General features: G+C 49.3%; 1 protein-coding gene across 5 annotated transcripts in view; it reads right to left on the reverse strand.

The window, feature by feature from the left end:
• Nucleotides 1-20,057, reverse strand: part of LOC144109941 (inaD-like protein) — a 472,911-nt gene that overhangs the window by 145,233 nt on the left and 307,621 nt on the right. For 4 of the 5 annotated variants that reach the window (XM_077642714.1, XM_077642718.1, XM_077642715.1 and 1 more), the window contains 2 exons: nt 13,027-13,425; nt 3,700-3,944 (listed from right to left, as the gene is read on the reverse strand). The gene's annotated coding sequence lies outside the window, so the exon portion shown is untranslated. Of the gene's footprint in view, nt 1-3,699; nt 4,143-13,026; nt 13,426-20,057 lie in introns of those variants that run through there. The other variant, XM_077642716.1, reaches the window with a different exon arrangement.

A 20,057-nucleotide genomic window follows, 5' to 3' on the forward strand; every position in this document is an offset into this window, starting at 1 on the left:
TCCAGGACCCTATAAGGTTAGCACATTCGAAAAGCGCCTCGGTGCACCTTTAAGTAAAGCACCCGGTGTTTTTGACAAACGCCGTACAGGCGCCCAAATGTTCAACTAGCGTGCGCAAGCGGCGACTTTTCCGTGCGTCTGCGCCGTATGACGGGGCGAGGCTGGAAATAGTTTGAGGCTAAGCGCATGCCGACCAAGCGCGCTCAGCTGGACCCATCGTCTGCTAGGCTGTTCCTTCTTAGGGACGTCATCCCCCATTATTGCACTTGAGACGAGTAGGCAGCGTGAGTAGGCGAATGGTTTAGCTCGCATTTTAAGTTTCGAAGATCAGTGCCGTAGGAACCAAGCAAGGAAAAAAAATATAAAGATAGGCCGAACACGCTCAATCACGCGAAAAACCAAACAACATGGATCGTTCGTCTGTTACTTCCCGACGTAAAAGCTTTTTTCATATCTAGAAAAAAAAGGCAGTTGTCGACACACTGCGTTCTTTATGCTTCACCGCGGTGGCGAAGCTCTATAAGACAGCTGTGAAACTTCAGTGAAGCTGCTATACAGGCCGTGCTCGCGGGAGCTTCTAACTGCTACCAAAATGCCAACTCGTATACCTCAAACGAAGAGTCGGAATTAAAGGAATTTTAATAGGCGGCTCATCGCAGAAGGAAATTGTTAAAGCAACTGGAGCGGCTCCAGCTTCAGTGGGCAGAATCAAACGTGCCTACCAGGACGAAGAACGGACTGGAGATGCTCCTCGCTGTCTCACCAGAAAAACAAGCGAAGAAAAAGACTTGCAGGTTGCCTGCGCTAGTGACAACCCGCTCATCACAGTGGGTATTATTTCATGCTGCCCTGGGCCTTAATGTGTCAGATCAATTAATTAGGCAACGGCAAAGGGAAGTAGGAATCAGAAACAGGACAGCTGCGCAGAAACCCCTTATTTCCGACAGTGCCCGAGCAAAAAGGCTAGTCTTTGCTCAAGACCATCTCCAATAGACCGTCGACGATTGGCAAAACGTTGCGTTTACAGATGAGAGCACTTTCTGCCCTGAGTGGGACCAGAAACAAAAAGTATACCGGCCAGTCGCAAAAAAGTAAATCAAAAACTTTTTGGCTTTCGTCTCGTGGCTTGTTTTATTATACACGATATTCTTATTTTGCTACCCACTGTGTTTAATTCGCATTAAATACTGCTTTTTTAAGGTACGATCCCCGTTACGTCGACGTGTCAAGGCAAGTGGCCGAACATCTGTGAACGTGTGGGGGTCATCACGAAGGATGGCCTCGGGTCTCTTCACCGCACTGATGGTCGGCTGTGCTCCACAACATATATAGCCATCATTGTCACCAGCTCCTTCCTCACGTGCTGGATGCACCCTACAGAGGTGGAGATTTCCTGCTACAACATAATCTTTCACCCATCCACACGGCGCACGCAGTGACCGCACACCTCTAAAACCTTGGAGTGATGACGCTAGATTGGCCGCCCAAGGGCGCAGATATGAACATTATTGAAAATGTTTGGGGCATTTTAAAAGCCAACATGTCAAAAATGGGCCTCCGTACCGCTACTCCGGTTGAGTTGCGTCAGTCCACCAGCAGACAGCGGGAAGAGCTGAAGGCCGACAGCGACCTTGTGCCGGCGCTCTACGACTCTCCGCCACGACGCATGTCTGCCGTGGTCGGGAATGACGGTGACTTCAGCCGCTACTGCGCGACCTGTGTGCGCCCATTATTGGTCACACCATTTTTTTTGTTTCTTAACATTTCAGCAAGAATGAAGCGCATAGTAAAATTGTTTACGACCTCAATTTTCGTTGTTTAACTGAGATGCAGGCAAAGTCCTGCAATATTTTTAAGACTAACACAGAATATTTCTTTCGCTCCTCACAAATAATGCGCGAGGCAGGCCGAGTTTTTAGCAGCTTGCCTTTGCGATGACATCCTATTTTATTTGTCTTTCCCCTTGAGGTATACGGGGAGCATTTTGATAACTGTCGCAAACTGCCGTGAACATGACGTGCACACCAGCATCACTGAAGTTTCACAGCGGTCACTGCATTGACAACTGCCCCCCCCCCCCCCCCTTTTTTTTTCTAGATATGAAAAAATCGTTTTGGTCAGGAAGTAACAAACGAACCATCCATGTTCTTTGATTTTTCGCGTGATTGAGCGTGTTCGGCCTAACTTTATATTTTATTTCCTTGCTTGGTTCCTACGGTGCTGATCTTTGAAACTTAAAATGCAACCAAAAAAGTTCGCCTACTCACGTTGCCTATTCGTATCAAGTGCTGTAATGGGGGGTGACGTCCTTAAGAAGGAACAGCCTAGCAGACGATGGGCCCATCTGAGCGCGCTTTGTCGGCGTGCGCTTAGCCTCAAACTGTTTCCAGCCTCGCCCCGTCATACGGCGCTGACGCACGAAAAAATCGCCGCTCGCGCACGCCAGTTAAAGATTTGGGCGCCTGTACATATATCTTCGCGAACAATTTTGAACATCGCGAAATCAACTGCGAAAAACGGCCATATTTTGCCAGCTTTCAATTGACTTCTGGAGCGCATCGGAAAGCCGCGGCGAAATGACGATGCTAAAGTCGCGCGTCGGTGGTGATGAACGAGAATGCTGAGGGTAAAGATAAACGAAAAAAAGAAGCGCCTAGATAGCCGAACGAATCCGGATAGCCTTGGAAATTCGCAGCGCGTCGCGTCTACGACGGCTTGCATGAATGTGGCCCATCGAAAGTAGCCGATCAAAAGTGATCAACAACAAAAAGAACGAAACAACTCTTTTCGATAAGAACGCTTTTCGAACGAAACAACGATTTCTGCGCCACGCGATGCGGTCATGTGAGCCAGCGCTGGCAGTTGGAAATTGTGACAACATTGCGAAGTCTCTAAGCTTCTGTGTACTAATTGACGCTTAATAAAGTGGTGCGTGCTCAGTGGCGCGAACGTAGCACGACACATCATGCCGAAGCAGGCACCCGGCAGCTAAATGCCGGCTGCCTGTAAAAGTGTTCGTGTAACTTGAGTAGACTGAACTTTATAGGTGAAACTTGGGGCCTCTTGTTCAACATATGCATGCCAGTGCAATCGATATGAAAGACGGAGCACACGAACGCATGCCGATGCGAGCCAATCGCGTGTTCTTGTGCTGACCCGAAAACAGAAGGCTTCTAGCATGCTATAGATGGAGAGCGGCCTTTCATTCTTCACAAAACAGCGCTCTACCGTTTCACATACACGTTGACATCCCCCCATTCATTTCCTCCAGCGGATGGCATCAGACCGGTATCCTCTCCCCGCTAACCTACCCGCCTTTCTTTTTCTCTCTCTGCAGAACAAGGGAGATGCTTGAACCAATCGGTACAAAGGTTGCTTTCTTGCCGTACCGGAAAAAACAGTGCTTCTAATTCCTTAACCTGTAGCACTCGCTAAGCGACAGCTTCGGTGCTCACTTTCCTCTCCGCTTTCTAGAACAGACGATCGCGTCAGAGTGCGCCTTTCACTTCTAGATCGGCAACAGGTTCGCGATCATCCCTCAGCTACACATGACGGCATGTTGCCTATCATCGCTTGCACCTATGCATCAACGTATGTGCGTTCAACGTGCTTTTCCTGCTAATAAAAGCTCGAGTATTGCAAACTTAACGATCTCAGCAGTGCCAGTTGCAGAACGGAGTGATTGTAAATTGCACATACCTTGCTTGCTGCCTCAGGTGACGCTTTGGGAAGGCTCCGTCCACGCAAGCCGAGTTCACCCTTTGAAGAGGAGACGCCGAAAACACCGCACTTCGATGACAGGCTGGCAGCAGTGGCACTTCGTCAGTTCTTTCTTTCACGATCGAAGAGATGGTCTGCCGTGTTTGGCGATGGGCAGGCGAACAGCTGGCACGAACACGACGTTGTCAGGCGCCGGTAATAGCTGTGCCCGTTGAAAGTCTCTCCTGCAGAATACAGGATTTCGGGAGGCGTCACAGCTTGACGAGGGAAGCGGGAAGGGTTCACGAGTTCACTGAGGGAAGGTAAATTTCGAACGACGTCAAGAATAACTAAAAAAATTACACCCTAGCACCACTGACACGGCGACGCCATGTTGCCGCCGCCTCTACTGCCCCGGTAGGCTTAGGGCAAGCCGCGCCAGTGGCGGCCCGCCGTGCCGGGAACAAGCTGGCGGCCTTATCTTCAATCTTAGTTCGCGCGTGTCCAACTGTCCAACTGTGGCCATAGCGGCATCTTTGTTTTTTGTTTTTGTTTTTCAGGCTGCGGAGCGCACTGTTCCACCTAGGTTTTAGGCTCTCGCCCTATCGCACTCGACTGCATGGCTTTTTCAGGCTGGCGCATGAAAGTGCCGCGTCACCTGTTCATACCGATAGAAGAGACGGCAGCAGAGAATGATTGGCTATCGCCGAAACTCTGTTCGCTTAAACGGTGTCCTGGAACGTTATCGCGATATCACGAGAGCAGAAACGATGAAAGAACGCACGTTTCGGATGTCTGCTTTGTCCCACGAATCGACCCTTGCCGGCCTCTAAAGCAGTCGAACAACTCTTTTTGTATAGCTTCACGTTCACTTTTCCTAAAGGGTGCACCGAAGGTGCGAGCTATACGAATTTTTTTACCTTCTGGTAAGGAATTATTGCAGTAGAGCACTTTAATCGAGTACGTTAAGCTCAAGAGTGAAAGAGAACGCGAGTTTGACACAGCACCAAGCGTCGAGTATGCCCTGCGCCGGAGTCACCAAGCGGTCGCCTTCACATTGATCCTGTCTATAGCGATCTCTGAAATCATGCTTTCACTATAATGCCGGGTCACGGTGTCTACGATGTCTAGGGTGGACAGTGCCGCGTTGTTCGAGAAGCGAGTGCTAGTACGATGTTGAGGCTCGTTGAAACGCTTCCAAGGCGGGATAAGGATGCGCAAGATATGCAAGCAGAACGATCAGCGTCGCATTGCAACTGCAGTCCACCAATAGACCATGCAACGAGTGAAGAGGAGAGCAGCGATGGTAACCAGAAGGTTGTTTTGGTTAGCTACCCTGTACGGGGGGAAATGAAATACGGGATGTAAAAGAAGAGAGGGATGGGGCGAGGGGCAAGTACATTATAGGTCATCATCATCATCATCATCATCATCATCAGCCTGACTACACCCACTGGAGGGCAAATGTCTCTCCCATGTCTCTCCAATTAACCCCTTGAGGATAGCACATTATAGGACATTAATTAAGGATAAGACATTATAGGTGCGTGGTGACAGATCCCAACCTATTGCACAAGCATGTGCGACGCCCTGAGGATCGAAACAACTAGTGGTTCGTATGTATTGAAGCCTGCGATCGCTATGTCCATAGACTGAGGACTCTTTTTCTCTACATCAGAGGGCGAGGACTGTGGCGGTCATTGGTGCAGAACACGGCGTTTTTAGCATATCAGCTTAGCTACTATTCTCTGCCAATTAAAGCGAGCATGATCCGGAGACCACGACGAGCCTTCAGCCGAACATTAGAGGAAATTTTAGACCAATTTGAGCGCGAACCTAACGTAGATATTCCGAAACGTACAGACAGAATGGTAGCCAGCAGAGAAAAAAATTTTGCGAAAGCGCGATTCCAGTCAGTCGCGGCGCAAACAGGGATGCTTAGTATGGATAGAAGATCCGATGATTTTGCGGTGGGAAGAAATGCTCACCAGCTTAGGCCCAAAAGTTCAGTGCAGGAGCTGATCGAAAGGGCAAGAGAGGCTGCAAGATCCAATGGACGCTCGGAAGAGGGGGACCGACCACCACTTTAGGTTCAAATAAAATATTTTCATCATGGCTGTCATCATCATCAGGCCTCTGCGAAGACATACTGAGTTCCAGACGCCACGGATACATTGGGTCCTTTGGATGCGCAAGCTTTGCAGTAGGTACTGCTGCTTTTGCTGTTACTGAATAGTAAAGCGCCCAGGCTTGTCGAGGGGCTCCCTCTGGGTCGCTACGCCGCGTGCAAACAGAAAGGAGTTAAATAGGACAAGCTGTTGGGCTAGTTGTTGCTGATCTATTGTGGTTGACAGCGCTTAAACACACGAACAGGGGGCAGAAAGAGCGCCTGGGACGTCGTATTTCCTGTTTCTGTCTCCTTTCCATGAGTTTAAGCGCTGTCAATCACAACAGGAGGGAGTTAGATAAGTTAGACTGAAACGTAGCAGCAACTCCGCCCGCCCAAGAGACGTGGACGGCTGGCTGCTCCATCCGCAGAGGTGCGACATCACGGACGCAAGCGCAGAGTCCACGAAAACGTAGCTTGTCCTGCAGCCGATATGGGAAGGAAGGAAGGCGAATGTCCGCATAAGGTTTCCATGGAGGCAGCCGGGAGGGAGGGTGGTATTCAGATCGCTCCATGCCAGCGCGGGTCAGAGTCCACGAAAGTTCCGCGAATGGAAATAGACCACGAACGCGCTCGAAAAGCTGCTTGCAAAAAACCTCGTGCGACAAGATCTCGTAAATGTCGAGATTCAAATGCGGGGAGCGCAGAAAAAAATGGAGAACGCAGAAATCACGAAATGTCTAGATTATTCGTCAATTGAACCGCACAGACACGATGTGTAAGCGTGTGCTCTAAGCCTCACTCCGCGGCTTGCGCAGCACTCTCCTCAATGTTGGGTGCCGCCTCCAGCTAAGCAGGAAATTCGCTTTTTTCGTAATTTCTGCTTTCTAAAAAATGTGCGAGAATGTGTACTAACTCCGCATAAAGACAAAACGAACTCGTCGCGGAAACTCACCACTCTGTGTCGCCGAAGCTGTCGCAAAAATTCACGTTACAGTTGGTAACCGTCCTGTGCGTTTTTGGCTTGATTTTATTAGCTGTAACTTGCGTTTGTCGCAACTCCGCCATTTGGGTTTAATGTAACCCAAGTTTAATGTAAGCTTTTGCCTCCCAACACTGTCCGTGTTGTTGCGACTGAAGGACGCATGAAAATGTAAATGCGGGGGCCTGTCTCCTGGCTCGAGCTGAGCCACAATCTCTCTTGTTTTAGGGAAGAAAATGGCGGAGTAACTGCCTCACACCTTGGTGGGCACCACAACAGCGCCGTTGGGAAGAGATGAAGGGAGGGAGTGAAAGAAGAAAGGGAGAAACAAATTCTAAGGGAGATTATGATACTACCTAATGCTCAATATGAGGTCAGCTCTGTCTATTTCGGCGGCGCGAACGGCAGGGTCCTCTAGGCGGCGGCCCTGGGCCTATGCTCGGGCAGCTCGTTTAGCAGCATTGCCAGATGAAGCATTTTCACCGGTTGTGTCGAATATTCCTCAGAAAAAGCTGGCTGAGACAGTTTACTAGAAGACAACGCTGCGAGTGGCGTGGCTGACGCCTATAGTCTATTGCGTGCAGCACATTTTACAGTACCGTCCCGCCAACGAAGCGGAGCGTAGCGCGACTGCGAGGAGGTAGCGCCTGGGTGGGTGTGGGCGCGCGCTGCCGCAGACACGACACCCCCCCCCCCCCCTCCCTCCCCCGGCTACCCTACCTTCGCAGCTGCAGTGGTGTTGGACGATGGCGCGTACTGCATGCACCTCTCTGGCGCAATCTATGAGCGAGGGTCGGTAATCTCGTTCGCTCTCACCGCCGGTCTCGAGGGGAGCACACTCGATCCACAAGTTGTCGAAATTATTATCACCAAAGCATTATATGGCTGATGAGGAGGAAAATCCGTATTTGTCTTCGTCCACGCTAGACGGTCCCAAAACCACGTTAGCTCCGGATGTCATCGGCAGTGCCTACATCATCAGGAAAGAACGAAAAACAACATTTATTCATAAAATTTGCCTCTAAGTGGGGTTTTGGACCAAGGCCGGCGCGAACAGGACAGCTTCTCTGGTCACTTCATTAGAGCACTGCACCATCACCACTTTTTATTCATCTCGGCCGCGGCGGTCGAATTTATATGGAGGCAAAATTCTAGAGGCCCATGTACTGTGCGATGTCAGTGCACGTTAAAGAACCCCAGGTAGTCGAAATTTCCGAAGCCCTTCACTACGGCGTCTCTCATAGCCTGAGTCTCATAGACATAAGAACCGCCACACAACTTGTGACTGACGAAGAAAGGTAAAAATTTTGTGATCCTCCTCGAGGGTTCAATGTAGGGAGACCCGTAAGGTGGCGGATTCTCAAGTTTATTTCAGTATATCACATCAGCACAACACCCAGCGCACCGTACTGCCAGTCTCTCGCGGCGGGGACAGATCAGCATCGCTGGCCACTGCAGTAGAGTATAGCACGCCATCGCCGCAGCCGGACATTCCGCGTGCATGCTTTCGCATTCCCAGTAAGTAGTCTCGAGTGCCTTGAGAAATTTTGCTGGAGCTCTCTATTACGGCATCCGTTCCTTTCTTCTTTCACTATCTGTGCTTATGTGCCACTAAACCCAACACAACACCACTCTGCTTCCGCTGCCTCATTTATACCTTTCCTTACGGCGCGGTTGAGGTGTCCACCGAGATTTGAGACAGATACTGCTTCATTTCCTTCACTCAGAAACCAGTTTTCCAATTTCCATCTAGCATGCTTACACTTAGCGCACCCAGCGACACCCGGTGCCAGGCGTCGAAAGAGTGAGCATCTCTTCACGCTCCACGTGCTTTCTCGCTGCCATGCTGGCGCCATTCAGCTGGGCTAGATAATTTGGCGTTCTGAAGAAAACAGCTGTGGCTGCTGCAGTCTACCTCAGCAAGCGCACATTCTACGAAAGTCGAAGCGTCCACGTCCGCCGATTACTGTACGTCGGCTCGCTGCTTCCGGCTGCATCTCAGTATATGGGAGGTGCAAATCCGGGCGTCTAGCCCGCGCGTGCTCTCGCCTCTTGTCAGTCGCATGCGCAGACCGGCTGCGACATGCATGCGGAGCGTGCGGCTCGGAAATGTCCATGAAGTCGGGGCTTGGCGGAAATTCACGATTTACGTAACAAGCGCAAACAGCAAGACTTTTTCCGGATAGCTGATAGTGCCACCTCTTCGACTTCTGCGGCGTGGAGCGCCTGCACGCCCGCCTGAAAGGCTTAGAGGAGGGCGAAGAGATCAATTCCGAGGCAGATCGCGAACGTAGCAGGGGAGGACGGAACTGGTATCGGGACGGGGAGTCAGCTAGGGGGCAATGCGCAGGGGCAGAGATGATACGTGCCAGCGTCTTGACGGGCCATGGCCCGCTGGCCACGCTCCCCAGCTGAGCCGTCCGCTGTAGTAATGTGGCAATAATGGTAATGTGGCGCAATGCAAACGGGAGGCCTTGAAGAGATATTCGTTCGAAACATGTATTCTTAGTATTTGTTTCAAGCGGGTACTTCTCTTAAGAGGGTGCTGGTCTCTCATTCCTTATTAGTGTTTTTACTTTAGGTCCATGTTTAGACATAGGAGCAACTGTTGCCTCAGAAATATGGGTTTATGCGTTTTTATTTTTTCAGTAAATGCACTGACCCGAAGACCGTGAAATGCCCTATCCATGCGTGTTACCGATAAGTAATATTGCCAGCATCGCCAGCTTGTGACAACTTAATGGGATTTTCCGCGCTGCGTTAAAGCCTCAAATAACAACTCCAGCGAACAGTAAGGCTGTAACTTCATCATTACAAAAATCTGTATATGCTTGCTTGCTTTCGAATCTGCTTGCGCTTTCCAAATTGCAATCGAAAAAGTTGTGCGACGTTTTATCGAGTCATTATACGCAGGAATGCATGCGCACGTGCCGACCAAGTCATCAAACAGGGCAAGCGACTCTGAGAATCACGCTGTTAAAACAATTAGCTCTTGGCCGGTCGCATCTTCGGAAAGTGTCCGCCGATGTGAACTCCTCATACCGGGCGTCACCCGGGATACGAACATCCAGAGAAGTCGGCACTCATTGCAGCCCACTCTTATGGAACGATCTACTACGTGAGAGTCTAATTACGAAGAATATCTTCATAACTCGGCCCTCCAAAAATGTCTTTGTGTTGTGACGTTAATAAAACTTCGAGGAGAACAGTGAATACGAAAGGATTCGCGTGTTGTTGAGTACTAGAACCCGCCCTTCAAAATAGATTCAAAATTAATGTTCTACGAAGCAACCAATGCGTAGTTTTACGACATAACATGCACTGTTATTTGATTGAAATGGAAAGACGGATCCTTGTGTCAAAAAGAGCGTTATTTTCGGACTGCAAGAGCATTATGTATGTCCCATGTCCTCTTAATTGCGCCTTTATGCTGCGTTATTTGAATGGTGACTGTTTCACTCAACTTGCCCCTTTTGTTCCCGTTTTTGGTCACGTTTGTGAAAGCACACGTCGAAGCATGTGGACCCAGCAACAGTGAATTTCTGGCAGTTCAAAAAATTCGGGCTGTACTTTGATTCTGATGTCAACAATAAAGCGGATATGCCCTGCTCGCAATGGATGGATCCACTGCAGGTGGATTATGCGGCAGAAGTACCGTACATAAAGCTGACCGACGAAACTATGTATCTAGTTTTATTTTATTGGAAGCCGCCGCGGTGGTAGAGTGGTTACAGCGTTCGGCTGCCGGCCCAAAAGACGCGGGTTCGATCTCGGCCGCGGCGGTCGAATTTCGATGGAGGCGAAATTCTAGAGGCCCGTGTACTGTGCGATGTCAGTGCACGTTAAAGAACCCCACGTGGTCGAAATTTCCGGAGCCCTTCACTGCGGCGTCTCTCATAGCCTGAGTCACTTTGGGACGTTAAACCCCCAAAACCAAACCTTATATTATTGCACAATATTTTCCGTTACATTTAAGCAGTGATGAATCAGAAAAAAGGCTGGCGTTAGGGTAAAAGAAAAATAAACTGATGAATGATAAACTCGCGCACGTTTGTTAGAGAAAAATAAAGCTAGGAGCTGTTCCAGAGAAGTGGAGACACTGTAGATGGCACTAAATCGCCTGCAAGGAAGAGCGGAGATTAGTAGCAATGTAAGCTTGCTGTTTCGAATCCGGTGGATGCTTCGGCGAAGCTATAGGCAAGCGTCGGAAGGCCCCGATATTCACGACGATATTGGATTTCCTGGCGCCTGACGAAAGTGAAAGTGCAGACAAGACCCGGCGGCCTCGTTGTGCCCGCTGACAACAGGCTTTGCAACATCGAGCGCGCCTACGTAGTATACGAATGGGGAGGGCACAACTGCTCAGCGTCGACAGTAATTAGCCGAGGCCTCTTCGCTACACTAATGAGAAACAGATGAGAAACGAGCGTGTGAGAATCAGGCTTAGTTCCCGGACGATTCCTCCGTTTACTTCCTGGCTGAAGCAGCAACAGCAACAGTGACTACAACGAGAATATCCGGGTAGGCAGAACTAGAACGCACAACTGCGACAAGCCATTAGTCGATGCCACGTCGAATATACTTGAGAAAGCGTATACAAAGAAGCGGCACACGTCGCTCCCGGAAGGGTGCACTCTATGGTAAAGAGCAAAGCTTTTTTTTATAGACCATGGACCAGTTGGTTCTGCAACATGGTTTTACAGTGCGCTGGAACACAACACTACAAATGATGAGACAACAAAACAGACAAGTTCACCAGGTATGTACCTTTTCTGTTTTTTTTTGTTTGTTTTCTGTAACTTCATGTTGTCTGCAATGTCATTAATAAGCGGCTGAAGTAGTGGCCCCAGTAATGATACCTGGGGTGATTCGGAAGTGACTGGGGCATTGACCAAAGAAAACCCGTTCAAAACAACACTGGTGGCGGAAAGAAAGTCAGCAATATACTTCGTTTTTCGTTTGTTTTTGGTTTTTGAGGAAAAGAAATGACGCAGCAACTATCTCTCATATTCGGTGGACACCTGAACCGCGCCGTAAAGGAAGCAGTAAAGGAGGGGGTGAAGGAAGAAAGGAAAAAAATAAGTGCCGAAGTGGAGGTCTCCGGATTAATTTCGACCACATGAGGATCTTTAACGTTCTTTGACAAAGCACTGCACACGGGCGCCTTCTTGCGCTTCGGCTCCATCGAAACGCAGCCACAGCGGCCAGGTTTGAACCCGGGTACTCCGACTCTATAGACGGGCGCCCTAACCACTGAGCCACCGTGGCGGGGACATTTTCATCCTGATGTAAAACTCGATGTTTGGTACAATTAGGCTACACGGAAAGACATAAAGCGCCTTGCGAAAATCCAAGAAAACGCAGTTAACAACTAGCTGCCTGCCAGTAGTCAGAGCCAAATCATGTGCGAATTCTACCAGCAGTGTAGCGCGTGAGGATCCACGACGAAATCCGTGCTGTCTGTTGATTAAGAAGTATGCTTTCTAGATGTTAAATTATAGAATAGATTACATGCTGCATTACTTTGAAAACTTTCGAAAGCGCTGCGACAGGGGACACAAAGAGGAAAACTTTCTTTGAAAACTTTCGAAAGAAAGTTTTCAAAGATGCACCAACTATCTCAATTGTCCGTGTTACTCCAATGCTGCATTACTTAGCTCGGGTACTTGTTAGCGACACCATATAGTTTTGAACGTTCTTCCATGGTCCACTCTTTTGCATAGGCACTTAATGTGCCAACTTCCTCCGACGGGGTTAAGCAGCATGGTTTAAAGATTGTTCACGGAGAAAGATACAAACTTAACCCCCCCCCCCCCCCCCCCCCCCCCTGTATATTTATTGAGAAACGCAGCCGGGATATCATCAGAGCCATCGGCTTTGCCCTCTATTTAATTATTCAGCAATCGACGGACACAAGTTATCGAAAAAATACCGCGGACATGCGATATATTTTAATCGGACACAAAACTTCAATATCTCGTGTATTAGAAGGGACAAATACGAAGAAGGCCAACAGCCCATCGGAAGCCTCAGCAAGCAATTCATTCGCTCTTTATTTCGAACACCATTTACCCGTACACTTTGAACATCACTATTGAGATCGAAACGCGTATTGCATCCCCCACCAGGCGTACAACATATCAACGAGAAGAACTGGACGTTTTTGTTCATATAAACGGTCAGGCCGGCTGGCAACGGTGATTACCTTCAAGAGAAAATGAGAGGGGAGCTGACTTACCTTCTGCGGAGAAGAAACACCGCGCCGATCACTGAATCCTTCCAGACTAGAGGTAATGCTTTGTCCCCTCAGAGTACTATCATCTCCGCTTCGACGGACGGAGGGCTTCGCCACCCCTGGCGGCAACTGTTTCACCTAGTTCCCACGTGGTGGCGCTGCGAATTCAACTGAACCAAGCGACGCACCCGTCTACATGGAGCACTCGAAGGAGCCACAGAAATTGTTCGCACTCTCACTGTTCACTCGATGAGCGTAGTAGTCGGAAAGGCCACCGCAGTAGTTGGGTGATTCCCCAGGCTTCACTACCCGGAAGCAAATTGAGTTCTGCGGCGAAGAGACAGCCTCTCCTTCGTAATCAGCAGAAGTACTGGCCTGCGTCTGGCGTCGCGTGCATTCGACCTGCAGTACAAAAGAAATAAAAATACCGAACACATATTGCGACTCATTTCTTCTCCATCATGCTCACCAGTTACTGTTACATGCAGGGCAGGGTCAGCCCTCTCCCAATGGCCTCCTATGAGCCCTATCCTGCGACAGCCGCGGCCACCATATACACTAATTTCCTGCCTGCAATTTCTTTGATATTAGTTCCTTTCGCCAATTTAGAGAACATCGGTTCTCTCTTGTTTTAGTTACATACGCCACTCGCTACGATACCCGTTCTGCTGGTATATCATAACCGCGCAACAATACATCCTCAGACCCCGCTCCATATCATTCAAGCAAGTGAGGCTTCATTGACTGTCTGAAGGGAAGGAAACAGGGGAAGAAAAGTGATATAGAAAGGCTTAAGTTAAGAAAGCCCCTGCTTCCAGTGTGAGCGAACGTTTTACATCCGGCGGCCGCGTTTGTGAGACAAAAAGTATGGTGGGGCAGCCAGAAAAAAAAGAATGTAAACCAATATGCCCCTGCCTGTGCCACTAGCCTTTGTGAGACAGCTGGAAAAATGTCTTCCGTTCAACAAAACCTAACATTAAAAAGAAAAGCGCCGAGGAGTACGGACAAGGACTTCAGAATTAACTGCAGAGGAGTTTACTTTAGCTAGCACGCAAGATCAACTTTGATTACCGGTGTCAACTCCAGACACTGCAACAAAGTTAGCGTCGGAATGTTTTCAGTCAGATGACCAGTGTTGTTGAGACGGCTGCGTGTTTATGTAGTCGTTGTCGTCGCGCTGAGGTAGAGGACACGTCACCAGATATCAGCGACAGTTCTACCACCACCTGACGTGACATGTAGTGCTCTTAGGGTAACCGCTCATGTCGTTTTATAGCCTGGAGGTGGAACGGAAGCACAATGGTCAATTGATCCAAGCTTATGTTAGCTGCAAAGACAAGCAAAAAGAAAATAAGAGGAAGAAATACCGGCAAGATGCCCCTCCTAGTCCCCAAACACACTCAAGAGCTGTTCGGCCGCCGTAGGAATTGCTGAGTGCGCCTCGAAGCATTATGTTCGAACATGTGACAGGCTAAGCCCAATGAGGAGTTTACGAGGGAAGGAGAGTCATGAGTCTGCTATAAGAGACAGTGCGTGCGAGTCAAGGACTACAATTGGCGCGCAGGAATCTGCCTCTGGCGAACAAAGCGGCGGCGCTGCAGTCGCCCACTCTTGAACGTGCTTCTATTCCTTACCGAAATCATCTGCTGATGGAATTGCTATCTGCTGTTGCGACACGTGCCTAAAGTATAAAATGAAGAAATACTAGTTTTAGGTCCCGGCGAGTGATTTGCGTCCCGTATCTTGACGTGACCTTTACGTCACGTATCTTGAAGTGTACTTATACCGCTTCCTTCTATCAACAAACGCTTTTCGTCTCCCGACTGCCGGCCTGCCTGCATGATGGCAGCGGTGCACAGCCGAGATGACCACGGCGCCACCCCCGTCAACGTCGCAGCCAGTTCCGTCTACTCTACTGCCGGCGCCGAAGCCCCTGGATGCGGCAGAGGACGCGTGGCTCGGGTCGAAAACGTGGAAGAGTGAGTGCAAACTATTTTTCTCTGCTACTCAACAGACCAGGCAACGAAGTGATTTTCAGGCAGCAACGTTTCTGATGAGCATAGGTGAAGAAGGCAGGAAAGCACATTGAACTTTCAAATTTGAGGTGGAAGAGTACAAAAATGACGTCCAAGTTTTGGCCAAGAAATTTGGAGAGTATTACAGGCCAGCAAACAACTTGACACTTCAAAAATTGTTCCAAGGAACCAGAAGGGAGGCGAACCGTTCAATGACCGGCCAATGTAGCTGAAAATTTTAGCACAGAACTGTAAATTTTGAGCTCTAGAAGATCGCATGCTACGCATCCGGGTCGTTCTGGGTATAAGAGACAAGTTGCCACAGCAGAAACTGTTGGTACGAAACCCATCCTGAAAACTAAACGGAAGGTTGCAGCTGAAAGGAAGCTCTGCAGTAGATGCGGTTGCCAGATGCATCTGGCGGGAACTGTGCAGCGAGAGGAAAAAACTGCGGAAATGCAGCGCAGCAAGCGACTTCGCCCAGGTTCGCAAACCGCTGAAGCCGCACATAACGTCAGCCAAAGAGAAAAAATTGCAGAAGTGCTGGCTAAGACGAATGATTTTTTTCTTGCTAGTCTAGCGGTCAACTCCCTCGATGCTGATAAATGGACAGCGGCCGCTGACGTCGAACTTCAACCGATAACGTGCAGACTGGACACAGGTGCCAACTACTCCATTATCTGAGCGCCGTAGCTTGCAAAACTTCACGATAAACCACAGCAAGCTTGCAACGTGACGATAACTGCGTTCTTTGGTCACAGGGCTGCTGCACAAGAAAAATCCAACTTTTGCTTTGTGCAACCAGGAAAATTTCTTGTACGTAGCACCGGATGTTCCAGTCGCGCTCAATGGTACCGGCGCAGGATGGCTGGGCTTGACATTCCGCATACGCGAAATCGCCAGTGAAGAGCTCTATGCCCCAGCCCAACCTTTCGCAGATGTCTTCAGTGGACTCGAACAACTGAAAGGCGTGGGATACTCAATGCAGTTGAAAGCCGGCAGCGTGGGAACCTTTGTGCCGACCAGGAGGGCTCCTGTTGCTATGAAAGACGAATTACTGATGGAACTGCAGCGTATGGCGCAGCAGGGCGTCATTACCAAGGTAAATGAACCCACCGGATAATCTAGCCACTTGATCACCGTGGTTAAATAGAATAAAGTGCGCATTTGCCTTTATCCAACGGCGCTAAACTAAGCGCTGCTTCGTGAGAACTGTACCCCATGCCAACTTCAGAGGGTTTTTTCCACGCTTGACACAGCCTCGTGATTTTGGCAAATTAAGCTAACAGCAATTAAGCAAATCAAGCTAATGAGTTCTAAGATCTGCACCACGAGTAAGCCATACGGGTGATATCGCTTTCTTGGAATGCCCTTTGTAATTTCTTCGGAACCAGAATTTTTTTCAAGCGGCAATGCATTGTATGGCCGTCGTAATTGATGATTTCCTGGTCTGCTGCAAGACAAAAGGAGCATGGCTGCAAGCTCACGTTCTTCCTTGCGTTAGCACAACTTGCCACTTAACCTAAAGTGCACATTTCTGCAGCTCGAGGTTCGTTACTTAGGACACATCCCGACGACGCAAGGCCTGCAGATCGGCCCACAGCGTGTGCAAGGTATCCCGGTAATGCCGAAACCTAACGTTAAGCAACTGCAGATCTTTCTCAGGACAGTGAACTTCGTACAGAGTTCCAATCCCAATATGTTTGCGTTCACCGAGCCACTTCGAGAACTACTAGGAAAAGATAACTCATGGGTTCTGACTGTAATAAGCCTGTTTCGAAGCACTCGAAGAGGCGTTAATATTAGCCGCAACTCTTTCTTACCTCGACCTGAACAAAAGTTACGCTTTCTGTTGATGGCCGCCAATCAGGCTTGAGAGCTGTATCGATACAAGATAATCATACCGTAGCCCACTCATGCCGATTTCTCACAAAGCACAGCAAAGCTGAGCGCAGGCAGAAAATCAAACTCCTACAGCAGTCCATGAATGCTCCTAGTTCGATGATCGCCGCAACAGTTGGTCATCGATATAGTCGAGTTCGTCATCGATATAGATATCTACGACGTCGAAGACAAAGCCCTCTTTGCCGAAGTGTTCGCCCGGAACCGCTCTCTGCGTACGCTAAGAGTTACGTGGACGAGAAACTGCGTCGTGTCCACCATCCTCTACGGCTTCGAACTTCTCGCCGGAGACGCAGCCACAAGGATCGAGCCGTGGTTGTTGGCGCTGCCAGAAAACGCTACACTTTTGGCACTTACCGTCGACCTCTTGGGTAACTCAGGAGTGTTGCGCGTTTTTTCTCGCCCTGGCACTCAACAAAGCCCTTCAAAACGTCAACATAAGCCATCTTCCAGCATGCGCTGACCTCAGGGATATATGCCAAATCATTCGTGATTCCCGTTAGGCTAAGGACATTCACATTGAAGGTCGCCCCCTGAGCATCGGTAGCCTTCCCATAATCCCCGAATGCCCCGAGGCTACGTCCCTCACGGTCAGCTCTTTCCACCTCAACAATTCGAACATTTTGCGCAAAACCTTCAAAATCCTCGCCTCCTGCAATCACGTGACTTTACTTCGCGTGTGCGTGCAGTGCTGCTTCCTTGATAAGATCCAAGCTGCCATGGCGGCCTGTATAATGGAATGAAAGCTAGAGCCAGCAGTGTAATGTTTTAGCCGAGTATGTGCACAGATATCAAGCAGTTTTGCAGGACCTGCATTGCATGCCAAATGCATCAGGCGCAAAACCCAAAAATGCCCCTTTTTACCACGACGTTCCGACCCTACCTTGGGAATTCATAGGCATGGATCTGTTTCATTATGGTGGCCGAGAGTTTACTGTTATGGTCGACTTTTATTCTTTCTTTAAATTCCTCGAGCTCCACCGTACCACAGCGGAAGCACTCGTGGCGCTCAGCGACGATGGGCCACAGTTCAGTAGCACATTGTCCACGTCGCGTCCAGTCCGTACCATTCACGCTCTGACGGCATGACAGAAAAAGCCGTTCAAGAAGCAGAGGAACTGCTTAAGAAGTGCTTCCTCCAAACAAGAGTTTTAAATGGAGTTCCTTGAGTGGCGTAATAACCTCCGGTGTGCTATTCTCAGATCTCCTGTGCAGAGGCAAGTGGGACGGCAGGCGCAGACCATGCTTCCTGTACCCACTAGGCCCTGAAACCCGAAGCGATGCCAAGCGAGGAGGTTAACAATTGTCTTCAGGCAATCAGTCGTCAGCGGAAGAGCTACTACGACCACGGCGCCAGGAACTTGTCACCGCTGAGGCCGTGAAATCCGTCACACAAGAAGGCACCTGCGAGAGGCAGCATCACAACCAGAACCGGAATCACCCTTTCCTCAAGCTTCTGAAGATGATGACCTCCAGTCTGGTCCACAGTTACGCAGGAGTACATGACCGCGCTGCGTACCCTGTCGATACCCCCTGCCGGACAAAACTTCGACACGTTCTTTATTAAAGGGAACATGCGGTTAGGTAGCCTTGTCGTCCTGATGGCTATCCAACTCGTCACACGCGACGTTTACGTCAAGTATCTTGAAGTGTACTTATACTGCTCCGTTCTATCAATAAACGAACGCCTTTAGTCGCCCGACTGCCGGCCTGCCTGCAGGGGGTGAGCCGCGAATGTCGCCCGCGTGCTGCGCTATGTCGGTGCACATTAAAGATCCCCAAGTGGTCGAAATTATTCCGGAGGCCTCCTCTACGGCACCTCTTCCTGCCCTTTCTTCTCTCCTCCCTCTTTCATGTGAGACAGGTACTGCGCCGTTTCTTTTCTTCCAAAGCCAATTTCAATTTGCTAAATACAAGCTGTTCGGTGTTCGTAGACATTTGCGGAAAAAATGGGTTTATATGAATTTTTTTATTTTCTGAATATTGGCCACTTAGTATTTCAAGACAGAATAAAATGTCTGGACAAGTCCTAAACATAATCTAACTACTGTCTTGCAACGACAACATAATAATAATGCACAATTAGAGCGCGAAACTGGTGTGCTTTCGAGCGCTGTGCCGTAAGGAAGGAACAGGCGCCGAAAGTGAATGAGCGCTTTAGCCTTGCTTTTCCGGAGTTCCCACTTGGCAGAGGAAATACGCAGGTTAATCGGCAACTCTGCTATGCCTTCTCCATTAACTTCGAAGGATGAACGACTTTTTCAGGATAATGAGAGTTTTCAGAACCGAAGCTCCCGCGTACACGGCGAACATAAAACTGGGCGGACACTAAAGTCGCATTCGGGCTAAAGGATCCCTACGGTTCCTTGGTGGCATCCTGACTCACCCCTCTAGCGCTGACTTCAATACCTTTCTCTCCATCACGCGTACTGCTTTATTGCACGTATTCGTGCAAATTAAATTATGTTGGCAGCGAACGCCACTATATCTGTGGCGTGCGCTGCCCAGATAAATCTCAACATATCCTAAATGAAAGTAGGCCTACATGTGGTTATTTTTGGCCTTTATACGGGTAAGGGTACCAGTGGAAGCTGTGCAGCACCTTGTCCATGTAATCAGTGCGGCTGTGCCGCTGTTTGAATTAGGCAAGTAATATCTGCTTGGACGAATGATATATGTGTAGGAGTTCTTACTAGGCCGCTGACCTCCTCTGAGGCCTATAGGGCTCGAACTACGAGATCCCGATAGCGAACACTTCGTGCGACCGTCTTTACCGCGACAGAGTAGTTGTGTGAAGCACACAACACAGAACAGGACACAGAACAGGAGCCCTCCACTGCGGAACCTCTTCCTTTCTTCTTTCACTCCCTCCTTTATCCCTTCCTTTACGGCGCGGTTCAGGTGTCCAACGATATACGAAACAGATACTGCGCCATTTACTTTCCCCAAAAGCCAATTATTATTATTATTTCTGTGCCATTTCATTTCCTCAATAACCAAAGCAAGTGAGCCGACGGCGTTCATAAGTTCATTGGCGCTGACAACTTTGCAAAGGCTGTTCATTTTCATGAAAGGAAAGGCGTGCAATCGGCTCCGCGAGCAACTGGAGACCTCAAT

Source organism: Amblyomma americanum, chromosome 11, assembly GCF_052857255.1.
Source record: "Amblyomma americanum isolate KBUSLIRL-KWMA chromosome 11, ASM5285725v1, whole genome shotgun sequence".
Taxonomy (NCBI): Eukaryota; Metazoa; Arthropoda; class Arachnida; order Ixodida; family Ixodidae; genus Amblyomma; species Amblyomma americanum.